This window comes from Triticum dicoccoides, chromosome 1B, assembly GCF_002162155.2.
Source record: "Triticum dicoccoides isolate Atlit2015 ecotype Zavitan chromosome 1B, WEW_v2.0, whole genome shotgun sequence".
Lineage (NCBI taxonomy): Eukaryota > Viridiplantae > Streptophyta > Magnoliopsida > Poales > Poaceae > Triticum > Triticum dicoccoides.
In genome coordinates, this window is record NC_041381.1 from 457848217 (window position 1) to 457867031 (window position 18815).

Here is an 18815-nt window from a genome sequence, read left to right on the forward strand (position 1 = left end):
CTACTTGGAGTAGGATTGCCCCCCGTTGGCCCGCCTCCTCCCTGGCCGGCCTCCTCCTCCCTCCCTCCTTTATATACGAGGGTAGGGGGGCACCCTAGAACACACAAGTTGATTGTTTAGCCATGTGTGGTGCCCCCTTCCATAGATTTCCACCTCGGTCATATCGTCGTAGTTCTTAGGCGAAGCCCTGTGCCAGTAACTTCATCATCACTGTCACCACGCCGTGGTGCTGATGAAACTCTCCCTTGACCTCAGCTGGATCTAGAGTTCTTGGGACGTCACCGAGTTGAATGTGTGCAGATCGCGGAGGTGCCATACCTTCGGTGCTAGGATCGGTTGAATCATGAAGGCGTATGACTACATCAACCGCGTTGTCATAACGCTTCCGCTTTCGGTCTACGAGGGTACGTAGACAACACTATCCACTCTCGTTGCTATGCATCACCTAGAGATAGATCTTGAGTGATCGTAGGAAATATTTTGAAATCACTGCGTTCCCCAACAGTGTCATCCGAGCCAGGTCTATGCGTAGATGTGATATGCACGAGTAGAACACAAAGAGTTGCGGGCGCTAATAGTCATACTGCTTACCAGCATGTCATACTTTGATTCGGCGGTATTGTTGGATGAAGCGGCTCAGACCAAAATCACGCGTACGCTTACACGAGACTGGTTCTACTGACGTGCTTCGCACATAGGTGGCTGGTGAGTGTCTGTTTCTCCAACTTTAGTTGAATCGAGTGTGGCTACGCCCGATCCTTGTTGAAGGTTAAAACAACACACTTGACGAAAAATCGTTGCGGTTTTGATGCGTAGGTAAGAATGGTTCTTGCTAGAAGCCCGTAGCAGCCACGTAAAACTTGCAACAACAAAGTAGATGACGTCTAACTTGTTTTTGCAGGGCTTTCTGTGATGTGATATGGTCAAGGCATGATGTGATATAATTTGTTATATGAGATAATCATGTTTTGTAACAAAGTTATCGGCAACTGGCAGGAGCCATATGGTTGTCGTTTTATTATATCCAATGCAGTCGCCATTTAATTGTTTTACTTTATCACTAAGCAGTAGCGATAGTCGTAGTAACAATAGTTGGCAAGACGACAACGATGCTACGATGGAGATCAAGGTGTTGCCCCAGTTACGTTGGAGATCACGATGATGCTTCGGTGATGGAGATCATGAGTACAAGATGATGATGGCCATATCATGTCACATATTTTGATTGCATGTGATGTTTATCCTTTATGCATCTTATTTTGCTTAGAACATCGGTAGCTTTATAAGATGGTCCCTTACTCAATTTCAAGGTACAAGTGTTCTCCCTGAGTATGCACCATTGTATCTGGATCTTGTTTGATGCGAAACAATTATTCATTTAAATCAGAGAATAATGGTTGTTCTATTTATATGAGTAATATCTTTTATGGTCATGCACCCCTACTGAGTGGTCTATTTTTGTTGAATCTCAATAGTAGTGATACACATATTCATAGTGTTGAAGCCAAAAGATATAAGTTTAATAATGATAGTGCAACTTATTTGTGGCACTGCCGTTTGGGTCATATCGGTGTAAAGCGCATGAAGAAACTCCATGCTGATGGAGTTTTGGAATCACTTGATTATGAATCACTTGGTGCTTGCGAACCGTGCCTTATAGGCAAGATGACTAAAACTCTGTTCTCCAGAACAATGGAACGAGCTACTGACTTGTTAGAAATAATACATACCGATGTATGCGGTCCAATGAGTATTGAGGCTCGTGGTGGGTATCGTTATTTTCTTACCTTCACAGATGATTTGAGCAGATATGGTTATATCTACTTAATGAATCATAAGTCTGAAACATTTGAGAAGTTCAAAGAATATCAAAGTGAAGTGGAAAATCATCGTAACAAGAAAATAAAGTTTCTACGATCTAATCGTGGAGGAGAATATTTGAGTTACGAGTTTGGTCTTCATTCGAAACAACATGGGATAGTTTCACAACTAACGCCACCTGGAACACCATAGTGAAATGGTGTGTCCGAACATCGTAACCGTACTTTATTAGATATGGTGCAATCTATGATGTCTCCTACTGATTTATCGCTATCGTTTCGGGGTTATGCCTTGGAGACGGCTGCATTCACTTTAAATAGGGCACCATCAAAATCCGTTGAGACGGCGTTATGAACCGTGGTTTGGCAAGAAACCAAAGTTGTCGTTTCTTAAAGTTTGGGCTGTGATGCTTATGTGAAAAAGCTTCAACCTGCTAAGCTCGAACCCAAATCGGAGAAGTGCGTCTTCATAGTATACCCAACGGAAACTGTTGGGTATACCTTCTACACAGATCCGAAGGCAAAATCTTTGTTGCTAAGAATGGATCCTTCCTAGAGAGGGAGTTTCTCTCGAAAGAAGTGAGTGGGAGGAAAGTAGAACTTGATGAGGTAGTTGTACCTTCTCCCTTATTGGAAGTAGTTCATCACAGGAATCAGTTCCCGTGATTCCTACACCAATTAGTGAGGAAGCAAATGATGATGATTATGAAGCTTCAGATCAAGTTACTACCAAACCTCGTAGGTCTTCCAGAGTAAGATCCACACCAGAGTGGTACGGTAATCCTGTTCTGGAAGTCATGTTACTAGACCATGATGAACCTACGAACTATGAGGAAGCGATGATGAGCCCAGATTCTGTGAAATGGCTTGAAGCCATGAAATCTGAGACGTGATCCATGTATGAGAACAAAGTGTGGACTTTGGTGGACTTGCCCGTTGATCGGCAAGCCATAGAAAATAAATGGATCTTTAAGAAGAAGACCGACACAGACAGTAATGTTACTATTTACAAGCTCGACTTGTTGCAAAAGGTTTTCGACAAGTTCAAGGAGTTGACTATGATGAGACTTTCTCACCCGTAGCAATGCTTAAGTCTGTCTGAATCATGTTAGCAATTGCTGCATTTTATGATTATGAAATTTGGCAAATGGATGTCAAAACTGCATTCCTGAATGGATTTCTAGAAGAAGAGTTGTATATGATACAATCATAAGGTTTTGTCGATCCAAAGGGTGCTAACAAACAGTGCAAACTCCAGCGATCCATTTATGGACTGGTGCAAGCCGCTCGGAGTTGGAATAAACGCTTTGATAGTGTGATCAAAGCATATGGTTTTATACAGGCTTTTTGAGAAGCCTGTATTTACAAGAAAATGAGTGGGAGCTCTATAGCATTTCTAATCTTATATGTAGATGACATATTGTTGATTGGAAATGATATAGAATTTCTGGATAGCATAAAGGGATACCTGAATAAGAGTTTTTCCATGAAAGACCTCGAAGAAGCTGCTTACATATTGGGCATCAAGATCTATAGAGATAGATCAAGACACTTAATTTGACTTTCACAAAGCACATACCTTGATAAAGTTTTGAAGAAGTTCAAAATGGATCAGTCAAAGAAAGGGTTCTTGCCTATGTTACAAGGTGTGAAGTTGAGGCAGACTCAATGCCCGACCACTACAAAATATAGAGAGAAAATGAAAGTCATTCCCTATGCTTCAACCATAGGTTCTATCATGTATGCAATGCTGTGTACCAGACCTGATGTATGTCTTGCTATAAGCATAGCAGGGAGGTACCAAAGTAATCCCGGAGTGGAGCACTGGACAGTGGTCAAGAACATCCTGGAATACCTGAAAAGGACTAAGGATATGTTTCACGTTTATGGAGGTGAAAAAGAGCTCGTCGTAAACGGTTACGTCGATGCAAGCTTTGACATTGATCCGGATGACTCTAAGTCTCAAACCGGATACATATTTTTATTGGATGGAGGAGCTGTCAGTTGGTGCAGTTCCAAGCAGAGCATCGTGGCGGGATCTACGTGTGAAGCAGAGTACATTGCTGCTTCGGAAGCAACAAATGAAGGAGTTTGGATGAAGGAGTTCATATCCGATCTTGGTGTCATACCTAGTGCATCGGGTCCAATGAAAAATCTTTTGTGACAATACTGGTGCAATTGCCATGGCAAAGGAATCCAGATTTCACAAGAGAACCAAGCACATCAAGAGATGCTTCAATTCCATCCATCATCAAGTGTCGGAAGGGGACACAGAGATTTGCAAGATACACATGGATCTGAATGTTGCAGACCCGTTGACTAAGCCTCTTCCACGAGCAAAACATGATCATCACCAAAGCTCCATGGGTGTTAGAATCATTACTATGTAATCTAGATTATTGACTCTAGTGCAAGTGGGAGACTGAAGGAAATATGCCCTAGAGGCAATAATAAATTTATCATTTATTTCCTTAATACATGATAAATGTTTATTATTCATGCTAGAATTGTATTAACCGGAAACTTAGTACATGTGTGAATACATAGACAAAACATATAGTCGCTAGTATGCCTCTACTGGACTAGCTCGTTAATCAAAGATGGTTGTGTTTCCTAACCATAGACATGTGTTGTCATTTGATGAACGGGATCACATCATTAGGAGAATGATGTGATGGACATGACCCATCCGTTAGCTTAGCATTATGATCGTGTCAGTTTCATTGCTACTGCTTTCTTCATGACTTATACAAGTTCCTCAGACTATGAGATTATGTAACTCCCGAATACCGAAGGAACACTTTGTGTGCTACCAAACGTCACAACGTAACCGGGTGATTATAAAGGTGATCTACAGGTGTCTCCGATGGTGTTTTTTGAGTTGGCATAGATCGAGATTAGGATTTGTCACTCCAATTGTCGGAGAGGTATGTCTGGGCCCTCTCGGTAATGCACATCACTATAAGCCTTGCAAGCAATGTTACTAATGAGTTAGTTACGGGATAATGCATTATGGAACGAGTAAAGAGACTTGCCAGTAACGAGATTGAACTAGGTATGATGATATCGACGATCAAATCTCGGGCAAGTAACATACCGATGACAAAGGGAACAATGTATGTTGTTATGCGGTTCGACCGATAAAGATCTTCGTAGAATATGTTGATCCAATATGAGCATCTAGGTTCCTCTATTGTTTATTGACCGGACATATGTCTCGGTCATGTCTACATAGTTCTCGAACCCGTAGGGTCCGCACGCTTAATGTTAGATGACGATTTGTATTATGAGTTATGTGATTTGATGACCGAAGTTTGTTCGGAGTCCCGGATGTGATCACGGACATGACGAGGAGTCTCGAAATGGTCGAGACGTAGATATCGATATATTGGAAGGCTATATTCGGACACCGGAAGTGTTCCGGATAAGTTTTGGATGAAACCGGAGTACCGGGGGTTACCGGAACCCCCCCGGGAAGCTATTGGGATTCATGGGCCTTAGTGGAGAAGAGAGAGGGCCGGCCAGGAGGTGGCGCGCGCCCCCCTTGACCTAGTCGGAATTGGACAAGGGGAAGGGGTAGCGCCCCCCTCTCCTTCCTTCTCTCCACCACCTCCTTCCCCCTTCTCCTTGTTGGAATAGGAAAGGGGGGGACCTACTTGGAGTAGGATTGCCCCCCCCCTTGGTATGCCTCCTCCCCTGGCCGGCCTCCTCCTCCCTCCCTCCTTTATATACGGGGTAGGGGCACCCTAGTGAAGGAAATATTCCCTAGAGGCAATAATAAAGTTATTATTTATTTCCTTATCTCATAATAAATGTTTATTATTCATGCTAGAATTGTATTAACCGGAAACTTAGTACATGTGTGAATACATAGACAAAACATATTGTCCCTAGTGTGCCTCTACTTGACTAGCTCGTTTATCAAAGATGGTTATGTTTCCTAACCATAGACATGTGTTGTCATTTGATGAACGGGATCACATCATTAGGAGAATGATGTGATGGACATGACCCATCCGTTAGCTTAGCATTATGATTGTTTGAGTTTCATTGCTACTGCTCTCTTCATGACTTATACATGTTCCTCAGACTATGAGATTATGCAACTCCCGAATACCAGAGGAACACTTTGTGTGCTACCAAACTTCACAACGTAACTGGGTGATTATAAAGGTGCTCTACAGGTGTCTCCGATGGTGTTTGTTGAGTTGGCATAGATCGGGATTAGGATTTGTCACTTCGATTGTCGGAGAGCTATCTCTGGGCCCTCTCGGTAATGCACATCACTATAAGCCTTGCAAGCAATGTGATTAATGAGTTGAACTAGGTATGATGATACCGATGACCGAATCTCAGACAAGTAACATACCGATGACAAAGGGAACACCGTATGTTGTTATGCGGTTCAACCGATTAAGATCTTCGTAGAATATGTGGGAGCCAATATGAGCATCCAGGTTCCGCTATTGGTTATTGACCGGAGATAGTCTCGTTCATGTCTACATAGTTCTCGAATCCGTAGGGTCCGCACGCTTAACATTCGATGTCGATTTGTATTATGAGTTATGTGATTTGATGATTGAAGTTTGTTCGGAGTCCCGAATGAAATCGGGGACATGATGAGGAGCCTTGAAATGGTCGAGACGTAAAGATCGATATATTGGAAGGCTATATTTGGACATCGGAAAGGTTCCGAGTGATTCGGGTATTTTTCGGAGTACCGGAGAGTTACGGGAATTTGCCGGGAGAAGTATTGGGCCTTATTGGGCCATACAGGAATAGAGGAGGCACGCCAAAGGGAAGGAGGCGCGCGCCCCCCATGGGTCCGAATTGGACTAGGGGAAAGGGGGAGGCGCCCCCCTTGCCCTTTCCTACTCCCTCTCTCTTTCCCTCTTTCTTCTCTCCTACTCCGGAAAGGAAAAGGGGAATCCTACTTGGACTTGGGAGTCCTAGTAGGACTCCCCACACTTGGCGCGCCCCCTGTAGGCCAGCCTCCTCCTCCTCCCTCCTTTATATACGTGGCCAGGGGGCACCCCAAAGATACACAAGTTGATCATTGATCTTTGAGCCGTGTGCGGTGCCCCCCTCCACCATAATCCACCTATGTCATGTCGTTGTGGTGCTTAGGTGAAGCCCTACGTCAGTAGCTTCATCATCATCATCATCACGCCATCGTGCCGACGAAACTCTCCCTCAACACTCTGCTGGATCGTGAGTTCGTGGGACTTCACCAAGCCGAACGTGTGCAGATCACGGAGGTGCCGTGCTTTCAATACTAAGATCGGTCGGATCATGAAGACGTACGACTACATCAACCGCGTCGTCGTAACGCTTTCTCTTACGGTCTACGAGGGTGCGTGGACAACACTTTCCCCTCTCGTTGCTATGCATCACCATGATCTTGCGTGTGCGTAGGAAATTTTTGAAATTACCGTGTTCCCCAACAATGGCATCCGAGCTAGGTTTATGCGTAAATGTTATATGCACGAGTAGAACACAAGTGAGTTGTGGACGATAATAGTCATACTGCTTACCAGCATGTCATACTTTGATTCGGCGGTATTACTGGATGAAGCGGCCCAGACCGACATTACGCGTACGCTTACGCGAGACTGGTTCTACAGACGTGCTTCACACACAGGTGGCTGGCGGGTGTTAGTTTCTCTAACTTTAGTTGAATCGTGTGTGGCTATGCCCGGTCCTTGTTGAAGTTAAAACAACACATACTTGACGAAAAATCGTTGTGGTTTTGATGCGTAGGTAAGAACGGTTCTTGCTCAGCCCGTAGCAGCCACGTAAAACTTGCAAACAAGAAAGTAGAGGACGTATAACTTGTTTTTGCAGGGCATGTTGTGACGTGATATGGTCAAGACATGATGCTAAATTTCATTGTATGAGATGATCATGTTTTGTAACAGAGTTATCGGCAACTGGCAGGAGCCATATGGTTGTCGCTTTATTGTATGCAATGCAATCGCCCTGTAATTGTTTTGACTTTATCACTAAGCAGTAGCGATAGTCATAGAAACAATAGTTGGCGAGACGACGACGATGCTACGATGGAGATCAAGGTGTCGCGCCGGTGATGATGGTGATCATGACGGTGCTTTGGAGATGGAGATCAAAGGCACAAGATGATGATGGCCATATCATATCACTTATATTGATTGCATGTGATGTTTTTCTTTTATGCATCTTATTTTGCTTAGTTCGACGGTAGCATTATAAGATGATCTCTCACTAAATTTCAAGGTACAAGTGTTCTCCCTGAGTATGCACCGTTGCGAAAGTTCGTCGTGCCGAGACACCACGTGATGATCGGATGTGATAAGCTCTACATTCACATACAACGGGTGCAAGCCAGTTTTGCACATGCAGAATACTCAGGTTAAACTTGACGAGCCTAGCATATGCATATATGGCATTGGAACACTGGAAACCGAAAGGTCGAGCGCGAATCATATACTAGATATGATCAACATAGTGATGTTCATCATTGAAAACTACTCCATCTCATGTGATGATCGGACATGGTTTAGTTGATTTGGATCACATGATTATTTAGATGACTAGAGGGATGTCTATCTAAGTGGGAGTTCTTAAGTAATATGCCACTTCTTAAGTAATATGATTAATTGAACTTTAATTTATCATGAAACTTAGTCATGATAGTATTTTGCAAATTATGTTATAGATCAATGGGTCGCATTGTTGCTTCCCTATGTTTTATATGTTCCTAGAGAAAACTAAGATTGAAAGATGATAGTAGCAATGATGCGGACTGGGTCCGTGATCTGAGGTTTATCCTCATTGCTGCACAGAAGAATTATGTTGTTGATGCGCCGCTAGGTGACAAACCTATTGTAGGAGCAGATGCAGACGTTATGAATGTTTGACTAGCTCAATATGATTACTACTTGCTAGTTTAGTGCACCATGCTTTACGGCTTAGAACCGGGACTTCAAAAACATTTTTCAAACATCACAGAGCATATGAGATGTTCTAAGAGCCGAAATTGGTATTTCAGACTCATGCCCGTGTCGATAGGTATGAGACCTCTGATAAGTACTTCGCCTAAAAGATGGAGGAGAATTGCTCAGCTAGTGAGCATGTGGTCAGAATGTCTGGGTACTACAATCGCTTGAATCAAGTGGGAGTTAATCTTCCAGATAAGATAGTGATTGACAGAATTCTCTAGTCACCATCACCAAGGTACTGGAACATCATGATGAACTATAGTATGCAAGGGATGACGAAAACGATTCCCGAGCTCTTCGTGATGCTGAAAATCAACGAAGGTAGAAATCAAGAAAGAGCATCAAGTGTTGATGATTAAATAAGATCACTAGTTTCAAGAAAAGGGCAAAGGGAAAGAAAGGGAACTTCAAAGAAAAATGGCAAGCAAGTTGTCACTCCCGTGAAGAAGCCCAAAGCTGGACCAAAGCCTGAAACTGAGTGCTTCTACTGCAAAGGAAATGGTCACTGGAAGCGGAGATTCCCTGAATATTTGGTGGATAAGAAGGATGGCAAGGTGAACAAGGGTATATTTGATATACAGGTTATTGATGTGTACCTTACTAGTGTTTATATTAGCCCCTGAGTATTTGATACTTGTTTGGTTGCTAATATTAGTAACTCGAAATAGGAGTTATAGAATAAACAGAGACTAGTTGAGAGTGAAGTAACGATGTGTGTTGGAAGTGGTTCCATGATTGATATGATCATCATCGCACACTCCATATACTTTTGTGGTTAGTGTTGAACCTAAATAAATGTTATTTGGTGTTTGTGTTAAGCATAAATATGATTAGATCATGTTTATTGCGATACGATTATTCATCTAAGACAGAGAATAAATTGTTATTCTATTTAAATGAATAAAACCTTCTATGGTCATACACCCAATGTTGATGGTTTATTGAATCTTGATCGTAGTGATAGACATATTCATAATATTGATGCCAAAATATGCAAAGTTGATAATGATAGTGCAACATATTTGTGGCGCTGCTGTTTGGGTCATATCGGCCTAAATCACGTGAAGAAAACCCATAAAGATGGATTTTTGGAATCACTTGATTATGAATCATTTGATGCTTGCGAACCGTGCCTTACAGGCAAGATGACTAAAACTCCGGAACAATGGAACGAGCTAGTGACTTATTGGAAATAATACATACCGATGTATGTGGTCCAATAAGTGTTGATGCTCATGGAGGGTATCGTTATTTCCTGAACTTCACAGATGATTTGAGCAGATATGGGTATATCTACTTAATGAAACACAAGTCTGAAACATTTGAAAAGTTCAAAGAATTTCAGAGGGAAGTGGAGAATCATCGTGACAAGAAAATAAAGTTTCTACGATCTGATCATGCAGGAGAATATTTGAGTTATGAGTTTGGCCTTCATTTAAAATAATGTGGAATAGTTTCACAGCTCACGCCACATGGAACACCACAGCATAATGGTGTGTCCGAACATCGTAATCGCACTTTATTGGATATGGTGCGATATATGATGTCTCTTATCGGGTTACTGGTAACCCACAAGTATAGGGGATCAATTGTAGCCTCTTTCGATGAGTAAGAGTGTCGAACCCAACGAGGAGCTAAAGGTAGAACAAATATTCCCTCAAGTTCTATCGACTACTGATACAACTCTACGTACGCTTAACGTCCGCTTTACCTAAAACAAGTGTGAAACTAGAAGTACATTGTAGGTGTTGTTGGATAGGTTTGCAAGATAATAAAGAGCACGTAAATATAACTAGGGGCTGTTTAGATAAAGAAGCAATAAAGTAAATATAACGAGTGTGGAAAAGTGGTGGTAGGAGTTGTGAAATTGTCCCTAAGCAATTGACTACTTTACTAGACCGATGGCAAGTTTTATGTGGGAGAGGCATAAGCTAACATACTTTCTCTTCTTGGATCATATGCACTTATGATTGGAACTCTAGCAAGCATCCGCAACTACTAAAGATCATTAAGGTAAAACCAACCATAGCATTAAAGTATCAAGTCCTCTTTATTCCCATACGCCATGACCCACTTATCCGTGTTTGTGTTTCAGTCACTCATGCAACACAGACAATAAGCAGACCATGAACATATTGCAAACCCTACAGCGGGGATCCCTCACGCTTGCGCGACACAGAGAGCACCATACGACAGCAACATAACCACAAGCAAATTAAACCAATCATAGCAATTCAGCAACTACCGATAGGACAACAAAAATCTACTCAGACATCATAGGATGGCAACACATCATTGGATAATAATATGAAGCATAAAGCACCATGTTCAAGTAGAGGGTACAACGGGTTGCGGGAGAGTGGACCACTATAGATAGATGGGGGAAGGTGATGGACATGTTGGTGTAGATCGTGATGATGATGATGGCCCCCGGCGGCGTTCCGGCGCCACCAGAAGCGAGGGGGAGAGAGCCCCCCTTCTTCTTCTTCTTCCTTGACCTTCTCCCTAGATGGGAGAAGGGTTTCCCCTCTGGTACATGGTCTCCATGGCATGGGAGGGGCGAGAGCCCCTCCGAGATTGGATCTGTCTCTTTGCCTCTCTCTGTTTCTGCATTCCCCGATTCTGGCCTTTCACCGTTTCTTATATTCCCGGAGATCCGTAACTCTGATTGGATTGAAACCTTCGCCATGAATTTTTTTGGAAATTAGCTTTCCTGCGGCAAAAGAAGAGCAGCAACCGCCTTATGAGGTGCCCACAGGGTCAGGGGCGCGCCCACCCCCTGGGGTGCGCCCCGCTGCCTCGTGGCCCCCTCGGGCATCGTCTCACATTGATTCTTCTTCCCAAAAATCATAAATATTCCAAAACATTATCCGTCCGTTTTTATCCTGTTTGGACTCTGTTTGATATGGATTTTCCGCGAAATATAAAACATGCAACAAACAGGAACTGGTACTGGGCACTGGATCAATAAGTTAGTCCCAAAAATAGTATAAAAAGTTGCCAAAAGTATATGAAAGTTGAATAATATTGCCATGGAACAATCAAAAATTATAGATACGACGGAGACGTATCAGCATCTCCAAGCTTAATTCCTGCTCGTTCTCGAGTAGGTAAATGATAAAAAATAATTTTTATGTGGAATGCTACCTAGCATAATCTTGATCACATAATCTAATCATGGCATGAATATTAAGACACGAGTGATTCAAAGCAATAGTCTATCATCTGACATAAAAAATAATACTTCGGGCATCCCAACAAACAATCATGTCTTTCAAAATATCTTGCTAAAGAATTTTATCCCTACAAAATCATATAGTATTGTATGCTCCCTTTTCTTAACACAAGGTACCCCTCATGCCCATCCCGGTGTCAGCCAAGCAATTGGTTCATACTTTTTAATGCGCTTCAGCTTTTTCAACCCTCACGCAATACATGAGCGCTAGCCATGGATATAGCACTACAGGTGGAATAGAGTATGATGGTGGAGGTTGTGTGGAGAAGACAAAAAGGGAGAAAGTCTCACATCGACGCGGCTAATCAACAAGCTCTGGAGATGCCCAACAATTGATGTCAATGCGAGGAGTAGGGATTGCCATGCAACGGATGCACTAGAGCTATAAGTGTATGAAAGCTCAAACTGAAACTAAGTGGGTGTGCATCCAACTTGCTTGCCCATGAAGACCTCGGGCATTTGAGGAAGCCCATCATTGGAATATACAAGCCAAGTTCTATAATGAAAATTCCCACTAGTATATGAAAGTGATAACTCAAGAGACTCTCTATATGAAGAACATGGTGCTACTTTGAAGCACAAGTGTGGTAAAAGGATAGTAGCATTGCCCCTTCTCTCTTTTTCTCTTATTTTTTATTTTCTCTTTTTTTATTTTTTTTTATTTTTTTGGTGGGCTTCTTTGGCCTCTTTTTTTATTTGGGCTTCTTTGGCCTCTTTTATTTTTTATAAAGTCCGGAGACTCATCCCGACTTGTGGGGGAATCATAGTCTCCATCATCCTTTCCCCACATGGGACATTGCTCTAATAATGATGATCATCACACTTTTATTTACTTACAACTCAATATTACAACTCGATACTAGAACAAAAATATGACTCTATATGAATGCCTCCGGTGGTGTACCGGGATGTGCAATGATCTAGCAAGCAAAGATACAAAAAAATGGACAAACCATGAAAACATCATGCTAGCTATCTTACGATCATGCAAAGCAATATGACAATGAGTGCTCAAGTAATGTATATGATGATGATGGAAGTTGCATGGCAATATATCTCGGAATGGCTATGGAAATGCCATGATAGGTAGGTATGGTGGCTGTTTTGAGGAAGATATAAGGAGGCTTATGTGTGATAGAGAATATCATATGATGGGGTTTGGATGCACCAACGAAGTTTGCACCAACTCTCGAGGTGAGAAAGGGCAATGCACGGTACCGAAGAGGCTAGCAATGATGGAAGGGTAAGAGTGTGTATAATCCATGGACTCACTGTTGGAAATATGCCCTAGAGGCAATAATAAAAGGATTATTATTATATTTCCTTGTTCATGATAATTGTCTTTTATTCATGCTATAATTGTATTATCCGGAAATCGTAATACACATGTGAATACATAGACCACAATTTGTCCCTAGTGAGCCTCTAGTTGACTAGCTCGTTGATCAACAGATAGTCATGGTTTCCTAACTATGGACATTAGATGTCGTTGATAACGGGATCACATAATTAGGAGAATGATGTGATGGACAAGACCCAATCCTAAGCATAGCACAAGATCGTGTAGTTCGTTTGCTAGAGCTTTTCCAATGTCAAGTATCTTTTCCTTAGACCATGAGATCGTGTAACTCCCGGATACCATAGGAGTGCTTTGGGTGTACCAAACGTCACAATGTAACTGGGTGACTATAAAGGTGCACTACAGGTATCTCCGAAAGTGTCTGTTGGGTTGACACGGATCGAGACTGGGATTTGTCACTCCGTATGACGGAGAGGTATCTCTGGGCCCACTCGGTAATGCATCATCATAATGAGCTCAAAGTGACCAAGTGTCTGGTCACAGGATCATGCATTATGGTACGAGTAAAGTGACTTGCCGGTAACGAGACTAAACGAGGTATTGGGATACCGACGATCGAGTCTCGGGCAAGTAATGTACCGATTGACATAGGGAATTGTATACGGGGTTGATTGAATCCTCGACATCGTGGTTCATCCGATGAGATCATCGAGGAGCATGTGGGAGCCAACATGGGTATCCAGATCCCGCTATTGGTTATTGACCGGAGAGCCGTCTCGGTCATGTCTACGTGTCTCCCGAACCCGTAGGGTCTACACACTTAAGGTTCGGTGACGCTAGGGTTGTAGAGATATGTGTATGCAGCAAACCGAAAGTTGTTTGGAGTCCGGATGAGATCCCGGACGTCACGAGGAGTTCCGGAATGGTCCGGAGGTAAAGAATTATATATAGGAAGTGCAGTTTCGGCCATCGGGAGAGTTTCGGGGGTCACCGGTATTGTACCGGGACCACCGGAAGGGTCCCGGGGGTCCACCGGGTGGGGCCACCTATCCTGGAGGGCCCCGTGGGCTGAAGTGGGGAGGGGACCAGCCCATGGTGGGCTGGTGCGCCCCCCTTGCCCCCCCTGCGCCTAGGGTTGGAAACCCTAGGGTGGGGGGGGGGCCTCCACTTGCCTTGGGGGGCACTCCACCCCCCTGACCGCCGCCCCCCTGAGAGATCTCATCTCCAGGGCCGGCGCCCCCTGGGGGCCTATATAAAGGAGGGGGGAGGGAGGGCAGCCGCACCCTAAAGTCTTGGCGCCTCCCTCTCCCCTTGCTACACCTCCTCCTCCCGTAGTCGCTTGGCGAATCCCTGCCGGAACTCTGCTGCATCCACCACCACGCCGTCGTGCTGCTGGATCTTCATTAACCTCTCCTTCCCCCTTGCTGGATCAAGAAGGAGGAGACGTCACGCTGACCGTACGTGTGTTGAACGCGGAGGTGCCGTCCATTTGGCGCTAGGATCTCCGGTGATTTGGATCAGGACGAGTACGACTCCCTCAACCCCGTTCTCTTGAACGCTTCCGCTCGCGATCTACAAGGGTATGTAGATGCACTCCCCTCTCTCGTTGCTAGATGAACTCATAGATTGATCTTGGTGAACATAGAATTTTTTTATTTTACACAATGTTCCCCAACACTCACATTAGTCATAAAGAACTCATATTCTTATTGCAAAAGTTTATTAGACCTCGAAGCAAAGTACTACTACGCATGCTCCTAGGGGGGAGGTTGGTAGGAGTTAACCGTCGCGTGCCCCCGACCTTCACGCAAAGATAAACAATCAAAATACAATGCGCGCCAATTTGGTTACATAGTTAGGAGACCATACGTGCATGCTTCGGGAATCACAAACCTTAACACCAATATCCTTACTAAACACAACCATCTACTAGAACCTCCCACATATTATCATCTCTATATCAAAAAACTGTTGCAAGGAATCAAACATATCATATTCAGTGATCTACAAGTTTTATGTAGGATTTTATGACTAACCATGTGAATGACCAATTCCTGTCATCTCTCTAAATATATATAAGTGAAGCAAGAGAGTTTAATTCTTTGTAAAAAATATATGCCCGCGCTCTAACTAATATAAGTGAAGCAAAATAGCATTCTACAAATGGCGGTTTTCTATGTGAAGAGAAACATGCAATCCAAACTTCAAATGATATAAGTGAAGCACATGAAGCATTCTATAAAGCCATGCTCAAAAGATTTAAGTGAAGTGCAAATAGCATTCTATAAATCAACCAAGGACTATCTCATAGCAGCATGGTGCATAAAAGAAAAGTGAAAACTAAACGCAAAAGACGCTCCAAGATTTGCACATATCGCATGAACGAAACGAGTCCGAAAACATACCGATACTTCTTGAAGAAAGATGGGATGCCTTCCAGGGCATCCCCAAGCTTAGACGCTTGAGTCTCCTTGAATATTTACTTGGGGTGCCTTGGGCATCCCCAAGCTTGAGCTCTTGCCTCTCTTCCTTCTTCTCATATCGAGATCTCCTCGATCATCGAACACTTCATCCACACAAAACTTCAACAGAAAACTCGGTAAGATCCGTTAGTATAATAAATAAAATCACTACTCTAAGTACTGTTTCAAACCAATTCATATTTTGTTTCTGCATTATAGCTACTGTAATATAACTTTTCCATGGCTTAATCCACAGATAGAAATTGATAGTTTCATCAAAACAAGCAAACTATGCATCAAAAATAGAATCTGTCAAAAACAGAACAGTCTGTAGCAATTTGAACATTCACCATACTTCTTTCACCCCAAAAATTCTAAAAAATTATAAAAAATAAACAATTTGTATAGAAATATAGTGCAAAAAGTTTCAGAACCATATGACGTTCCAGCAAAAAATGTAAAATCGCGCACTACAGCCAAAGTTTCTGTCCTGCACCGCACAAACCAACAAGCAATCTAAACATCCTAAAGGAAAACCTTGGCACATTATTTTTATAATACAATGGAATTGTACAATGGTATAATTATTTTTGTTGAAAATTTTCTGTAATTAAGATTCACAAAATTTCCTTGAGCATGAACAAAGTTCAAGGCTAGCTCCCACTTTAACAATGCTTATCTCTCTCACTTACACTTTTCTTTTTGAAAAGTTTTGGGTCCCCCTCTTTATTTTTTTGTTTTTAAACTTTATGAAAGCACTCAACAGAAATAAATGACTCTCTAAAACTTCCGGGTTGTATCCCTGGCAGCGCTTTCTTTGAAGCCATTAAGCTAGGCATATAGTGCTCAAGTAATGGATCCACCCGGATCCCAAGGTATATCAAAGCCAATTTGAATTAACAATGATTTGTCATTTAGTAATGAGCACAAAGTAACATATATCAAGCAACAACGAAGTCTAACTCTCTTCCTATGCATCGACACGTCATAAAAAAACAATTCATGCACACCAAGTAAAGACCAATGCATATTATAAGCAGTTTCTTGCAATTCTATCGTGTTGGAAACATAAAGAGGCGGAGATGTAGTTCCTCTCTCATAATAATTGCAAGTAGGAGCAGCAAGCACATGCATATTATATCTATCAAAATCATCATGTGTAGTAGTAAAAGGCAACCCATCAATATAATCGTTAATTAGTGCAAACTTCTCAGATATAGTGTAGTCGGGAGAATTCAAAAAGATAATAGGACTATCATGCGTGGGTGCAATAGCAACAATTTCATGTTTAACATAAGGAACTATAGCAAGTTCATATCCATAAGCATAATTCATATTGGCATCTTGGCCACAAGCATAGCAAGCATCATCAAAAAGGGATATTTCAAGAGAATCAATGGGATCATAACAATCATCCTTCGGTAAGCACGAAGGGGAATTAAACAATGTATGAGTTGAAGAGTTACTCTCATTAGAAGGTGGGCACGGGTAGCTAATCCGCTCTTCCTCCTTTTTTTTCTTCGCTCTCCTCATCATCTTTTTCATCCAATGAGCTCACAGTTTCATCAATTTCTTCTTCCATAGACTCCTGCAAAATATTAGTCTCTTCTTGGACAGCGGAGGAGTCCTCAATACATGGTTTAACATAAGGATTAGAAGCATAATTATCATAGCAATATTTAAGTATGGCAAAATTTTCAGATTTGTAAAGAGTAGCATCGTACTTTCCAATCAAAGAAGCAATTTCATAAGCACCCTTAAAAGCAACAAATTCTTCAAATTGTCGAACATCATAGTAACTATAAACACCCTTAGCATACGAAGATACGATTCCATTATCACCAAACTCACATTGGTAGGGAAGGTGTTTCTTAGGGTCTTCAGAACAACAAGTAAAATCATATATTTCACATAAATTCCAAGCATAACATTGCAAACGATGAATTTGATCCAGTAAAAGTTTCCCTTTTTCACATATGCGGTGTCGCACATAACAAGCATGCTCATCTAAAGATTTGCCCTCAACTAAGCTAGTTGGGGTTTCAGCTCGAGCACATAGGGATCGGAGATGATCCAAGTAAAATGATTCAGGAGTATGATATATTTTGAGTGGTTCTTCAACCATTGTTGTAGTAGGTACAACTAATTTTTTTGGTATTTCGTGTTCCATATACATAACTAAAGATAGAGAACAACTTAGAACAGCAAATAAAAATTACTTAGTGATAAAGCAAACAAGCACACACGAGAATATTCACCCCACGCTATGACTCCCCGGCAACGGCGCTAGAAAAAGGTCTTGAAAACCCACAAGTATAGGGGATCAATTCAGCCTCTTTCGATTAGTAAGAGTGTCGAACCCAATGAGGAGCTAAAGGTAGAACAAATATTCCCTCAAGTTCTATCGACCACCGATACAACTCTACGTACGCTTGATGTTCACTTTACCTAAAACAAGTGTGAAACTAGAAGTACTTTGTAGGTGTTGTTGGATAGGTTTGCAATATAATAAAGAGCATGTAAATATAAACTAGGGGCTGTTTAGATAAAGAAGCAACAAAGTAAATATAGCGAGTGTGGAAAAGTGGTGGTAGGAGTTTTGAAATTGTCCCTAAGCAATTGACTACTTTACTAGACCGGTAGCAAGTTTTATGTGGGAGAGGCATAAGCTATCATACTTTCTCTTCTTGGATCATATGCACTTATGATTGGAACTCTAGCAAGCATCCGCAACTACTAAAGATCATTAAGGTAAAACCAACCATAGCATTAAAGTATCAAGTCCTCTTTATTCCCATACGCCATGACCCACTTATCTGTGTTTGTGTTTCAGTCACTCACGCAACACAGACAATAAGCAAACCATGAACATATTGCAAACCCTACAGCAGGGATCCCTCACGCTTGCACGACACGGAGAGCACCATAGGATAGCAACATAACCACAAGCAAATTAAACCAATCATAGAAATTCACCAAGTACCGATAGGACAACAAAAATCTACCCAGACATCATAGGAT